Source organism: Larus michahellis, chromosome 4, assembly GCF_964199755.1.
Source record: "Larus michahellis chromosome 4, bLarMic1.1, whole genome shotgun sequence".
Classification (NCBI taxonomy): Eukaryota; Metazoa; Chordata; class Aves; order Charadriiformes; family Laridae; genus Larus; species Larus michahellis.
In genome coordinates this window covers 57,104,909-57,118,111 of record NC_133899.1, presented here as the reverse complement: position 1 = coordinate 57,118,111, position 13,203 = coordinate 57,104,909, and positions in this window count along the sequence as shown.

Sequence of the window (13,203 nt, the reverse complement as noted above, 5' to 3'; positions counted from 1 at the left end):
AAGAGGACAAAGGTAAAAGTCGGTCTAGTCTGCTGTCCTATTTTGGTATGATCAGTAGCAATTGTTGGCTCAGGCTGGGAAACGAGACAAAACTTCACTCGCAAAAGGGTTGGCCATTGCAACTGCAGACACGACTAGGTGAAAGGAATGTCTGTCTGCTTGTTTAGTTTTCTTCTAGCTATACTGGAAAGCCAAACCGAGCATTTCTGTAGCAAGGAAAATATATGTGTTGGATGTGACACATTAGATAAACATATAGGAAAAGACTTCTGAGAGTGGGAATAAAAGAGATTGCCTTGACAAAAGAAACCCCTGGAAACTTCTCTAGCAACCACAACTAGCCTTACCATTCCCCAACAGGTTGGACGTTTTCCTGGTTGGGATGAAGTACCTTGCATGTCAAACATTTTGAGGATGATATCATTTACTATTATTGCTATTGTCTTTGTTCTCTCTGTAATCACTTTTTCAGTGTCACAGGTGGGATGAACCCCCTTACATTAGGAAGCAGCAGTAGAGTTACCATGGCTAAGGTTTGATAGCAATGTCGCCTCCCACATTTAGAATAGGAACGAAGAGCACTTGTGCATGTGTTGTTATCGAGTCATTCATGGGATGCTTGTGACTTCAGGCAATGGGTTTTCTGTTATTCCGTTATTAATTTTTATTAAGGCATTTTCATTGCTCTAGGACTTGACACACTTCTGTTGCCATAAAAATGAAGACTAAACTTTAGGGTGTCTCATTGTGCAAACTGTAAAGAAAGGATCACAGAGGTAGTTTCCGTTTCTCCTCATCACCACTTGTTAATCGCTCCTATTTTTTAAAGGAAAAACTTTTTACTGAGAAGGTGACTGAGCACTGGCACAGATAATAGGTTGTGTAGTATCCATCCTTGGAGATATTCAAAAGATGTCTGGACATAGTCCTGGGAAACGTGTTCTTGGTGACCATGTTTGAGCAGGAAGGGTTTGGACCAGATAACCTCCAGAGGTCCCTTCTGACCTCAGCCGTTGTCGTTCTGTGATTTTTGAGATTTCTAGAAACCCTGGGATAGTAATTGGTTAACTACCTAGATTTGCCTTTTTGGGGCGTCTCAAAACATTGTGGTAACTTATGTCTCTCATTGATTCAAGTTGGAAGCTACTATTATTACTTTGGTAAATCAGGTGGACCATGAATTTACGAACTCATATCTTGGCACATAGAGCTGAAGAGGTCTTTACCCAAAACTGAGTTGCTTGAGAATAAGGGGATGAAGGTAAGCAAGCATCCAGAGCTGCTTGAAGGTAAAGGTATATAAGCATTTTATATTTTTTTAAAAACTGACAAATTTGTGTCAAAGCCCATTTGTAAAGGTCAGCAATAAGGAATAAACAGAATATCAATAGAATGTCATAACTGACAAATTCCTGAAGATATTTTAACAGTGCCCAAATCAGTTTACAGCGTCATTGCTTCTGTTGACATGGTAGAGCTGTTACAAAAAAGGAAAGAAACACGGGTCTCATTCTTGTTTTCCATTGCAAGTTTGCTTGTTGTATCCATACAACTTAAGAAAATCTGAACTAAAAAGCCCCAATGTGTTTCAAGAAAATATATGCAATAAAATTCCAAATGAAGATTCTGTTTATGATGGTAGAGAACAATTACACAAAGCATCCAGGTGTTTTCCGTTACAATTTTGTGTCTTAAAATGCCAGAAGATTTAAATGCAACTACACATAGCTCTTTTTTTATATGCCTCTATTTGAACTGAAAAATACACACCTTCTACTTTTACCAAAATGTTTATTTAGCAAATGCATAGGCTTGTACCTTTGGCACAAACATTACTCAGTTTCTAAGGCAATGCAGATGATTACTTATAAACTTTACATACACAGAAGTGTGGTTGCTTTCCTCAAGCTGTACGCTTAAAATTCATGCAAGACTGCTTTTGCTTGCAGAGCTGTGTTGATCTATCTTGTGGTTTGATGTGCTACCAAAACTGCAAATCATCTGCAGTGATAGCTCTGCCCCTGAAAAGCGAAGGAGTAGAATGAATGAGGAAAATGTTGATTTTGCTCAGAGCACTGTAAGGGAAGGAGCCAACAATCCAAGCCTTGAACAAACAATCGGTATTTAGAACTCACTGTGCATTGCTGAGTTACAAAAACAAGAAGAGGCACGATGAGTATATAAGCATGAACGGAACTTGGAAAAAAGCCCTAATGACTGACAACAAGCATTATTTTAATGGTAATACTCCAGCTCTGGCATAAGTTGCATGAAGATATGTGCATGCGATATTCTTCTGTCACCATTCTTGGACATAGTGACTAGTTAATAATTAATGAAGCAGCAATTCATGTTTAATGGCATAAACAGTTGGTTATTCCTTTGGATAAAAATTTGAGTTTGATTGACTCAGATCCACTGTTTGCAACCTCATAAAACCACAGTCATGAGCAATAGTTGATTTATTCACCTTTCCAGTTGGCAATACTCTGTATTGAGAAACACTGAAGTGGATAAGCGCCTCTGATGTACAGCTCACAAACTGAATTAAGGCCATTACCTCTATTTATGAATCACAGGATAATGTTCCATTATTTAATAATTCCCTTTTTCAGTGGAAGAAATCTTGAGGAAACACCACTGAAATTGTAAGAAGGACCCAGAATACTTGGGTTTTCTGCTAACCTGGGTATTTCGCTAACCAGCTACATCTTTTGGGATACTTTTGAAACCTTTTGACTTTGCTGGTTATGTGGAACAGGGTCTGGCTAAAACCATGTTCTAATATTTTACTCTTTTTGAGACTTTTCTAAAAAAGACTGTCATTGTATATGTATGTAAATCAGCTGATTTCTTGCCTGATATTTTAGATAATTTACTACCTTTTTAAGCTTTTAAAGACGAATTTAACTAGCAGCTTCTGCTTTCATCAAATAAATGGATCTAAGCATGAATTAACGCTGACATCTATATCAGTATCTTGCTGATGCCAAGACACTGTAGCAAATGAGCCAGGAAGACTCACCTGTATGCAAGATACACCTGAAGGCATGTAAATACTTGGTTTAGATTGATAAATCAATCATCCACAATCTGATTCTATAGCTCAGAGAGGGCCAGTTTACTCTTCTTTTATGGGCTTGTGCATTTCTGCTCTACGAAGATATTTAATGCAGAGTGTGAGCATATTTCCTTCTTGAGGCAGAATGTACAGTAGACTCAAAGTAAGCAGTTGCAGGCCAGGAAAAACAAGAAGAGTATATATTAAAAAGGTGGGGCTATATTAGTCTTATCCACGTTATGTCAGTCTTGCAAAACTATTACAAAATTTTAACAACTCAAGGCGCAAACTCGACTGGCTCCACCGCAGTTTTGAATGAAGAGGAGAAACATAATCTCATTGTGCAAATCAAAGGAAAAACAAACCAACAATGCTTTCTGAGGAGAATTCCTTTTATGTCTTCTGTACCTTCAAGATTTTCAAGTCAGTGCTACAATTACTGAGATTGCAGAGTCTATTATTCTGGTGTTAGGAAATACCAGTTGTACAGCTGCACACTGAATGTGAATTATATTCCATGGTGTAATGCATTATTATGCAGAGTTTAATTATAGGATAATTGACTGGTCTTTTCCACAAAATACTGACCTCATTTACTTTGATTCTAAATATTTGCAAAACTGGCTTTGACATAATCATGAAATATCTATGGTACTTTGAAGTGTATGACCTGAAGAAGGACTTGCATGACTGAAAAGGTTTATATTTTCTGTCTGTTCTCTTTGGGTTAATGCATTATTATACCTTTTTTTTACAAACCTGTTCCTGCCTATAGACTTAGAAGATGGTAACAAAGAAACACCCTCTTGCTGGAGTAATTGTTTTGTCTTTGGTATATGAAGCATCGTTAGTGTTTGCTTAGTGTTTCATGCTAATCCCAATGCCCCAGTTTATGACTGAGGCTCACAGGCACTCTCTTAAACAAGTAGCACTTTTAAATTTCAATTTTATTTTTGTTTTGTAGATAAACTAAGCCACTTCATTATATAGCTTTTAAATTGATGCTTTCCTTGATATTGTTATCAGACTATAAGAGAAATGGCTATATACTTTAAAGATTTGTTCTTAAAGGTTTTTGAGTTCTTGAATTTTCTTCTCTTTGCTGGTTTTGGTGGGTTAAATATTTCTTTGCTGCAAATATAATATTTTCACATTGCTGAGTAGATCAAAATATATCTTATCTGTAATAATAGTCCTTGAGTCAGCAATATTAAAAGTTTTTTCATTTTGGTAGTCAGCACTGTGTTACTCTTAAAATATATTCCTTTTATTAAAGGCACAAAACCCACTCTAATCTAAACGAAGCCAAATACTATCAGACAATGAGGCAGATTAAGGTTTGGGTTTTTTTTAAAGTTGGAACTCAGGATGACAAGTAGGCTTGGAGAGAAAGGAGATTAAACAAATCCCGTTCCTTACATGGAGTCGGGAAAGCAAGTAATCACAATGACATTAATAAAAAGTCATATTTGAAATATAGTTGAAGGAGCATATAGCATAGACTGGCTGCTCTTAAAAAGCAAAGCAAAGTAAAACACTTATTTGAAAGCTAGGTGGAATCTCTACAGTGACACTCCACTTTGAGTATATTGAAATTTCATTCCAGGTTTATTGGAAATGGAACATTTATCTAAGTAATATCTGTTCGCACAAAATTTCATACTGTAAGAGTGTCAAAACCCTAGATGGATTTTTGGGTCACAGCTAGAAAAAGATTGGCTCCAGAAACTTGTTTGTTGCTTTCCCTTATTCCTCTGACCATTATGTTTCATTTCATTGTCACATTCTTTTATTCTCTTTTTTTCTCTTTCAGAAAAACTTTGAAAACGTCACTTTTTCTTAATGAGAGCAGGCTCAAGGCTCCTCAGCAGAAGAGATGGTGGAAATTTGCATTTTTCTGAGGATGAAGACAAAATGGTTTGCATCATTCTCATTCTTGGATTCATAAAACTCAAAATTGCTGTAGCAAAAGACATGTTCGCAGGTACTTAGGAGCAAGGACTGAGAATCAGCAAAGGTGTTTTGGGGGAAAGTAAAGTGAGGAGAAAGTGGATAATAAGTCTTAGAAGGTCAGGAAGATTTTGGAGGGCTACTGGAAATAAGGGGGAGATGGAAAGACCACATGCTTCATGTGTCAGAGTTATCACCTTCTACACCCCCGCGGTTCCCTTGTGAGGCTCTCTGTGTCTAGTTGTTGAGAAATAAAATGGCTATAAACTGTTTGGTGGTGCACACTATTTGGGTGTGTACTCGGGAAGGTGGTCATCAGGGCTATGGGCACCTGCTAACAGAATTAGTTCACTATCCCAAGAGGCCAGGAGATTGCTTATCTTGCACAGGACTAGAATTAGCCCTAACCCTAGAGCAGAAAAGGGAAGCAAAAAAAATCTGAAAAAATGTTTCTCAGGTTTGCAGGAGAGTTTCCTGATTTGCTCTTTTAAACTATGATGTGAGAACTCAGCAAATCCTAAGCTTTTAAAACACTTTAACCAATGAATAACATGTCCATATGGCCAGTGATCTAAACTGTTTAAATGGTTATGGCTGTAGCAGATCTCTACAAATGGATTACTCAGTGGAAATCTATGTATATGGGAGCACTCTGTCTAATCATTTTCATAAGAATTATTTTTTTAATCTATTAAAGAGCACATGCAAGCAGATTAATAGAACTCAGGGACAGAGCTGATGAATGAGCATTTTTGTGCAAAATAAAATGCATACAAATATGACCTTATTGCTCTGGTGGGGGGTGAATTGCAGTTCAGTGTGAAAATCTGAGAAAGTGTCTTTAAGTTTTAAATAGAATTCTCTTGGTTCAGTGAAACCATGAAACGGAATTGAGAATCTTCTCTTAGAGAACTGTCGTCTCCTCCCACTTGTATCTGTTATGACCTACAGGAAGCTCAGCAGTGGCATACGTGGAAAACATTCATCACTGACTCACAAGAAAAATCATACTCATTCATTTTCCTCCTGCCAAAAGAAAAATCACCACAAAAGACTATTTTCATTTAGTGTTCTCTTTCCTAGTTGCTGAATGCTTTTAGAAACACCATTGCCACATCTCGACGGGAAAACATTCTGCCCGTAGTTTTGAAGAGACATTATACTATTGTCTTAGAGATCCTGTTGACTTTTCTCAGCTGTTTTTATTTATTTGTTTAAAATATTGCTACTGTGGATTTCATAATCACTCTTTCTTCCTGGCAATCAGACACTAATTTGTAATCTGCGCAAAAAAAATGGATCTAAGTGGAGAGCAAATGCAGGCAATGTGTGAGAGAAATATTCGGGAGTTTTGAGTAAAAACCCTTGGTAGATATTATGCAAAAAATTACATTAAATTAAAATTCAGATAAACAAAAATATGGTGCAACCTCTATGTTCTCCAAGTCTTCTGAGACCCTGAGTTATAACTTGGATTAAACGAACGGGGGAGCTTGACTACAACTGCGCAGGCTGCAAAGGGTTGGGCAAGGCTGCAAAGGAGTCCTGGTTGTGAGAGCTGGTTCAGTCCTGCCTTTCCATCCTAATCTGTATTTACTTAAAGATTACATATGTTTCTGCAGACCTTCAGGTAGACACGATTGTGTTTTAGCAGGTTTTAGATAATTGCCCTTACTAAGCCCAGAGCTGGACTGAACCAGCAAATTCAACGTGCCTGATTTATGCACTAGCATTTTCCAATATAAAACTGCCTTCAAAGTAAAAGAAAACTATCTAAATGTCTTATTTACTTTTGTGTTTGGGACTAAAGAGACGTGACTTTGTCATCAAAGGAACTTGTGATGTTGAAGTGAAATTAAATTTGTGCCTAAAATGCCTAGACAGTATACAAGATTTTCAAAAACAACCTGAAAAGTTTTCATTTCTTTCTTCTTTACTTGTGCTAAGGACAAGTGACTTACCTATCAATGATGCTTATTAGAATCCTGTAATATAATGAAAATGAAATGCATTGTGCCCAATATGCCTTAGTTTTCATAATAATGACAACACATATGCTGGATTTCTTTCTTTGTTTTCTTTGTGTCAAGGATATAAACTGTCTTTCTGCCATCACAAACTGTGAATAATGTATGAAATAAATAAAAAAAAAAAAAGGATGCGAAATATGAATAGAAATAGTCTGTGCAGGAGACCCATATGTTCTGTTTGGGGATGGGCTTGATTCACAGCCTATCAAAGTCAATGCCAAGACTCCTGTGAAAATTAACCAGCTTTGATCAGGCCCTATAGTCATATATTTTGGGACCTGGATTCTTAAGTAATAAGAAAAGAAACAACTTGTCAATGAACAGTATTCTTTTCCTTTATGTTGCTCTTCAGGCACCAAGAGCTCTCTTGACACCTGAAGTCTGACTTTGCTGCAGCTTCTCACACTTGGCCTTGCTCCCTGTGGAAGGTCCGGGTTTAAGGATATTGCGTATGACATTTAGATACGAGGTAGGGCAATCGACCAGCTGGTATCAGGCTGGCTGCTACGTTCAGAGGACTCTTAGTAGTTAAATGAGATACGTTAGCATCTAACTCCATGTTTATTAGGCAGACGAGTGCCTCTGTTTTGAGCTCTGATTTGTTAGTCCCTTGAGTCATCACTAAATACAGAGCTGACATTTAAAAATAATACTTCTTGCACAAGGGGCCAGCTTGCGTACACCGGGCCTGGGGAGCAACATGTCTACTTTGAGCTCCCACCCACAGTTGTAACAAAGCTAATGAGTAACATGTAGTAATGCCAGCTCCCATGAATTAGTGATGAGTAATGGGCTTTTGGCTGAGATTGTGTGATGACATGGGAACCTCCAGGCCTCTGAAAAATTCTGGCTCCGTCACAAGGAAAGCCTTTCATATCGCCTGCCTCCCAAGCTCCCCGGCTTCCTGAGGGAAGGAGCCAGAGAAGCCTGCTGTGGGAGGGCTTTCTCTTCTCTTCGCAAACTGACGCTTCCCAGAAGAAAGCTGAAAAACACGTATTGGGATAAGGTCCATTCACTTCTTTCCCCGCCTTCCACAGGCAGTGGGACAGGTCATTTGCTTCTTGCTAGGTCTACTTGCTGGAAAAGGGAAAAAAAAAAAAAAAAAAAGGATCATTCTGCAGTGCCAACACCTAGTCCACAAGAGATGAGAAAAGAAAATGAAGAAAAGGAGTCTACAAGGAGCAAAATGGGGCTGGTGTGCTGGCAAGAATGGACAGGAGGTTGGGAACAGGAGAGTGAGAGAAAATCTGAGAGAAATGTGAGCTGGGGGCAGAGCTTGAGATGGGAACTGGTGGTCCGTGTGGCTGCGTGCTGGGCATACAGGGGTGCTGTGTCATCTCACAGTTGGTCTCCACCCCCTTTTTTGTTGAAGACAAGCATTCTTTCAGACACTGATATTCACGCCATCCCAGACAACAAATTAAAGCAGTACAAAACATTTTTTTTTAGGATATTAAATTTCATGAAGAAGACAGCTTACCTTCAAATGGTGATATACATAAAATCATCTGCCATGGTCTCGTTTATAGGTGAAGTATGGCTTTTATTTTTAATGGAAAAGTGGAGGTGAAGAATACCAGTGTGGATTTGTACTATATACATAAGACAAACTAAGATTTTTCATCGTCTTAAATATTCAAAAATAACTGCTTCTGTCCCACATTTGCAGAGTTTCTATCAGTGACAAAAATAGAGGAACTTTTTTTTTCATGGAAATTAAAGAATAAAAATTAAACAACTTTGCAATTTTTGTACCTGATTTGTTGCTTTTTAAACAGAGAGGTACCATGCAGTAACTCATAAAACTGCATTTTCTTTCCATCCGAGTAATGTACTCACAATTACAACACGATATGCCTGGGTAGCCAGTGGAAAAAAAGATAAAAGGGCATTCCCCAGGTATTTGGCAGGAGAGAACCATTCTTGTCCATTTAAAGACTGTGTACAAAAGCATTGCTCAAATGCAAAGTAAAAAACACATCAAAGTAAAAAAAAGGTGTTACTTAAAATCTCTAGGAAATTAGTTAGAAAAGATTTTTAGACCATTCTTCCTCTACCCAAGCCAATCTCTAGTCAGACATATGCCCAGTTGTGGTCTAAAGTCAGTGGCCTGCTGACACTACTTGTAGGAGCTTTTGGGTCAAATTTACATGGTAATGTTGCAAAATGCATGTAAAATAATGTTGTGGTTTGGGCATGATCAGACAACACCTATAAGTGAAAGAACTGGCATAATAATGGTACTCATATTGCTGATTTGGCATTAATTATGTGAGTAAATGATTATAACAAAGGGATAGAGAAAGTGCACAGAGAGAGAGGTGGACAGAAAGACATCTGCTAAAACACATTTTTGACTTTAATAACCTTTGAGCCATAGACTGTCTGGGTAGAATAAAACTAGAAGTGGACCATATTTTTCTTTATTTTTTTTTTAATTGAGGAAAACCTTTGGCTGTATTTAACCATGCACAAATGATTGACTGCATACTAATACATAGTCACACATGCAAATACCATTGGCGTGCAGAGCTGACAAATTTATGAAAAGAAATATTGTACAAATATTTATTACTCAGTAAGTGCCATAGAAGAGGTATACAGTAACAAATACAGACTATTTTAACCCTTTACAGTCTGAGTTAGACCTACTAAGGTGTTAAAATCCATTAATGCTGATGGAAATTGACAGTCATAAAATATGTCTGACTTCAGCCTATTATAAGCATTTTAATTTCTGTCCTTAGGTTAAATAAACAAAAGCTATGAGTCCAACTTTCATACAGGGCAGGTATCTCAATATTTAGGTTTAATACAGAGCATTCAGGCATGAGATGTGAAGTAGTAACTTTCCACTGTGACTCTTCAACAGCACCATATAGCAAGTACTGGTTATGTCTGATGTTCTTGGATCTCTGTTGATTGATTCCATATTCGAAAGGGAGTATCACCCAATTGTTTCCTATGCACGGGTGTTGACATACAGTTGAATCCTATTTGATGAGTTTTGCACTTTTTGGTGGGCTGCATGTTTCTCATTTGCAGTTATAAATGTGAGCTTGAAATGTAAACATTTGAAACCATGCTGCAAAATGTCGAAATTTTTTATTGTCCCTCGTTACGAGTGCAGCGAATATCTATCTCTTATAGATATCTTATATAAATACATACAGAGATAAAATAAAAAGCCAGCAATTTATAAAAAATGAAACTAATATGCAAAGAAGTCTTACTGTTTTATTGGGGATTGTAAGCACTAGATCTAATTTACAGAAGGCAGCTTCTAAGTCATAACGGAAGCGGTGCGTTGTTAAAAATAATCGATAACCCATCTATAAAAGCATTTTTATTTTTATTTTAAAGTGAAAACTGTAAATTGTTTCTACTTAGCAAGCAAATATATACCCCATCTCCTGGTCCCCAGGTCACAAAAGAGGGTTATCCTGTCACCACCACTGATTTCTTAAAAGTGTGACATGTATTTAGTTGTCAGTTCCTATCAGCAGCATTCACGAATCAACATTACATCAGCAGCAAAGCACACCATTTTATGCTCTTTTTGAAGATAATTAGAGTTCCCTTTTGTTGCAAATAAGATGTAAAACAGCTATAACTGCTGGTGAACGTGATTAAAGTAACCTCTATAGAACCCCATTATTCTAGACAGATTCCTTCAGATGCATAATTTCCCCATTTTAAGAAAACATAATGCATGCATATAAAATTCAAATTGTCGAGACACCTCTAACAAAAATTAGTTCTCTATTAAGGCATTCTTAGTAGCTGGTTAACATGTAAAACTCTTTAAGTGTATTTTAAAATAATCATGAAATAATAGTACATGTCATTAAAGGTAAACATTTTACAGTGAGAGGTTTGTTCAGACAAGAGCTGTGTATTAAACTTTTTCTTACAAAACTCCCATTAGAAGTGTATGAGGAATATACCACATCCTCGTCTCTCTATCAGGTTATGTGCTGGAACATCCCCCTTCCCCCCAGCTTCATAATCATGCATTGCTATACACAGACAAATTAGAGAACGTCCTCTTTTTTCAGCCCATAAATTATAGCTGAAATGTCCTCATTAGACCTCATCTAATATTGTAAAAATTTCGTTCATAGAAAAAGTATTAATCTACTGTTGGAAAACACACATAACTTATTTATTTGGCACATATGGTCTGATCATCTACAGAGATAGCTGAATAGTGGAAGGATTGCCTGTGAATAATTTTTTTTTAGCAAGTGATAGAAGAAATTAATCAAATAAACTAGTGACTATTAGTCCATAGGTTCTCATTATAATCCCACTTACCAGTTTTAGAAGGTATTTTAGAAAAACCTAAATATCTGCCTTTTAAATAATTAATAGTGAATTTATAGCTTAGAAAGGGAAATTCCAACAAATGTTTTTAAACCATTTGGATGATGCTGCTAAATCTCCAATATGTCATTGTTCTTTAGCAGAAAACGTTACGTTTCTCCCGAATGCACCTTTGTGAACAGTATGATGCCTGATGTGGAGAGGTAAGAATTGGGGAGTGTTCCCAAATGGTGCAGGACACCTCGGAGCAGCTGCCGAGCTCTCCGATTTCAGAAGTGGATGGATAGGGTCTGACTCTAACCACGCAAGGGCAATATGTGGTGTAGTGGCCAGAATTAGGTTCTTGATGACAGTTTACCTTTGAATTATGCAACAGATAATAGTTTATTTGAAATTTTCAAAAGATAATAAACTACGATGAACAAATTAGGCAAAGATTGCCAATAGAGTGACCATTACTTTTGCTGAATAGTTATAATTATAAAATCAAGTCCTGGTTTGCTCTGTTGGGTACCTCAACATCTAAAGGAAATGTTATTAAAGAAGCTTACAAATGAATAATCATTCCCAACAACTCACAGCAGCACTCACAGCATGAAAGTGTAAGAAATAGGGAAAGTTTTCAAGGAGGGAACTGATTAGGGTGAGGATGATTCTCTGTCAGCAGAATGTATTGTGCAAGTGTCCTCTAGAGAAAAAATTTTCACCTGAAAAGAAACAGCATTATGAACACTACAGAACTGTAGATTGCAGGACACTGATCTTATTAAGAACCAATGCTAATTTGCACACTGTCTCCCGCTGAACTAGAAGCAAGTTTACCACTGGGTTTGTTAATTTACGCAGGACACCATTATCTTTGGTTGGACTTAATGTATCAGAGTAGAGGTCATTAACTGCTGGGTTCATGATTATCTAGCATGAATTACAGACAGTATCACAAAAATACATTTGTTCTGAAGGTTCATTTCTCCTCATGCGATTTTTTCCCTATTGGTGTTTAATTCCATTTTCAAAACCATAGGCATTGTGTCTTACACATACACACACACCGCCAGTCTTTTTTTGTTTGTTTGTTTGTTTTTTTCTTCATTAACCATTCAGAAAAGTAATGCGATTTTAAATAAAAATAAAGTGCAATAGTATGTGCTTTGCATTTAACAGAAGTAATACACAGTCAGCTTGACTTTTTCAATTCACAACAGTAGGCACAATTACGATGTACGCTCTAGGCTCCCCATTATAAGTAAATCAATGATTTAGGTAGCTCAGTATTGGGGAAATAAACGGATGAAACTCTGCCCTAGGTGCTATACCATGGATTTATCTAAACTGTCCACTGGACTTCTGAAGCTTTTACTGTACCCTAAAATGTTGCTGGGGAAAGAGACTACAGACTGTCATTGGAACACTGTTTCTAAGTATAGATCCATAAAATCATACATCCACGACAAATCAGAAATTTGGAGTTAAACTTGAAAGCATATTTAATAGAAATATTTGTGTTTTCTGGTTAAGTAAACACATTTTCATAAAGATCTATGCTCAGTCTATTTTACTTAAATGGAACCAACCATCTACAAATTCATTTTCAATTTTTAGATCTGTACAAGTACATTCCTAATAGCAGGGAACGCTTTTGTGCCTCTGCATGATATCTTTAGAAAGAGCTGAATTTTCATTTATTTAATGCAAATATTCATACAAGGTAAACTGCTTAGGCATATATGGAACATGCTTTCGTGGAAGCTTTGTGGCAACAGGAAAATAATATAACATAATTGTACAATAAATGGAATGCTGCAGTTTCAAAATTACTCGTGCTATGGTGCAGTG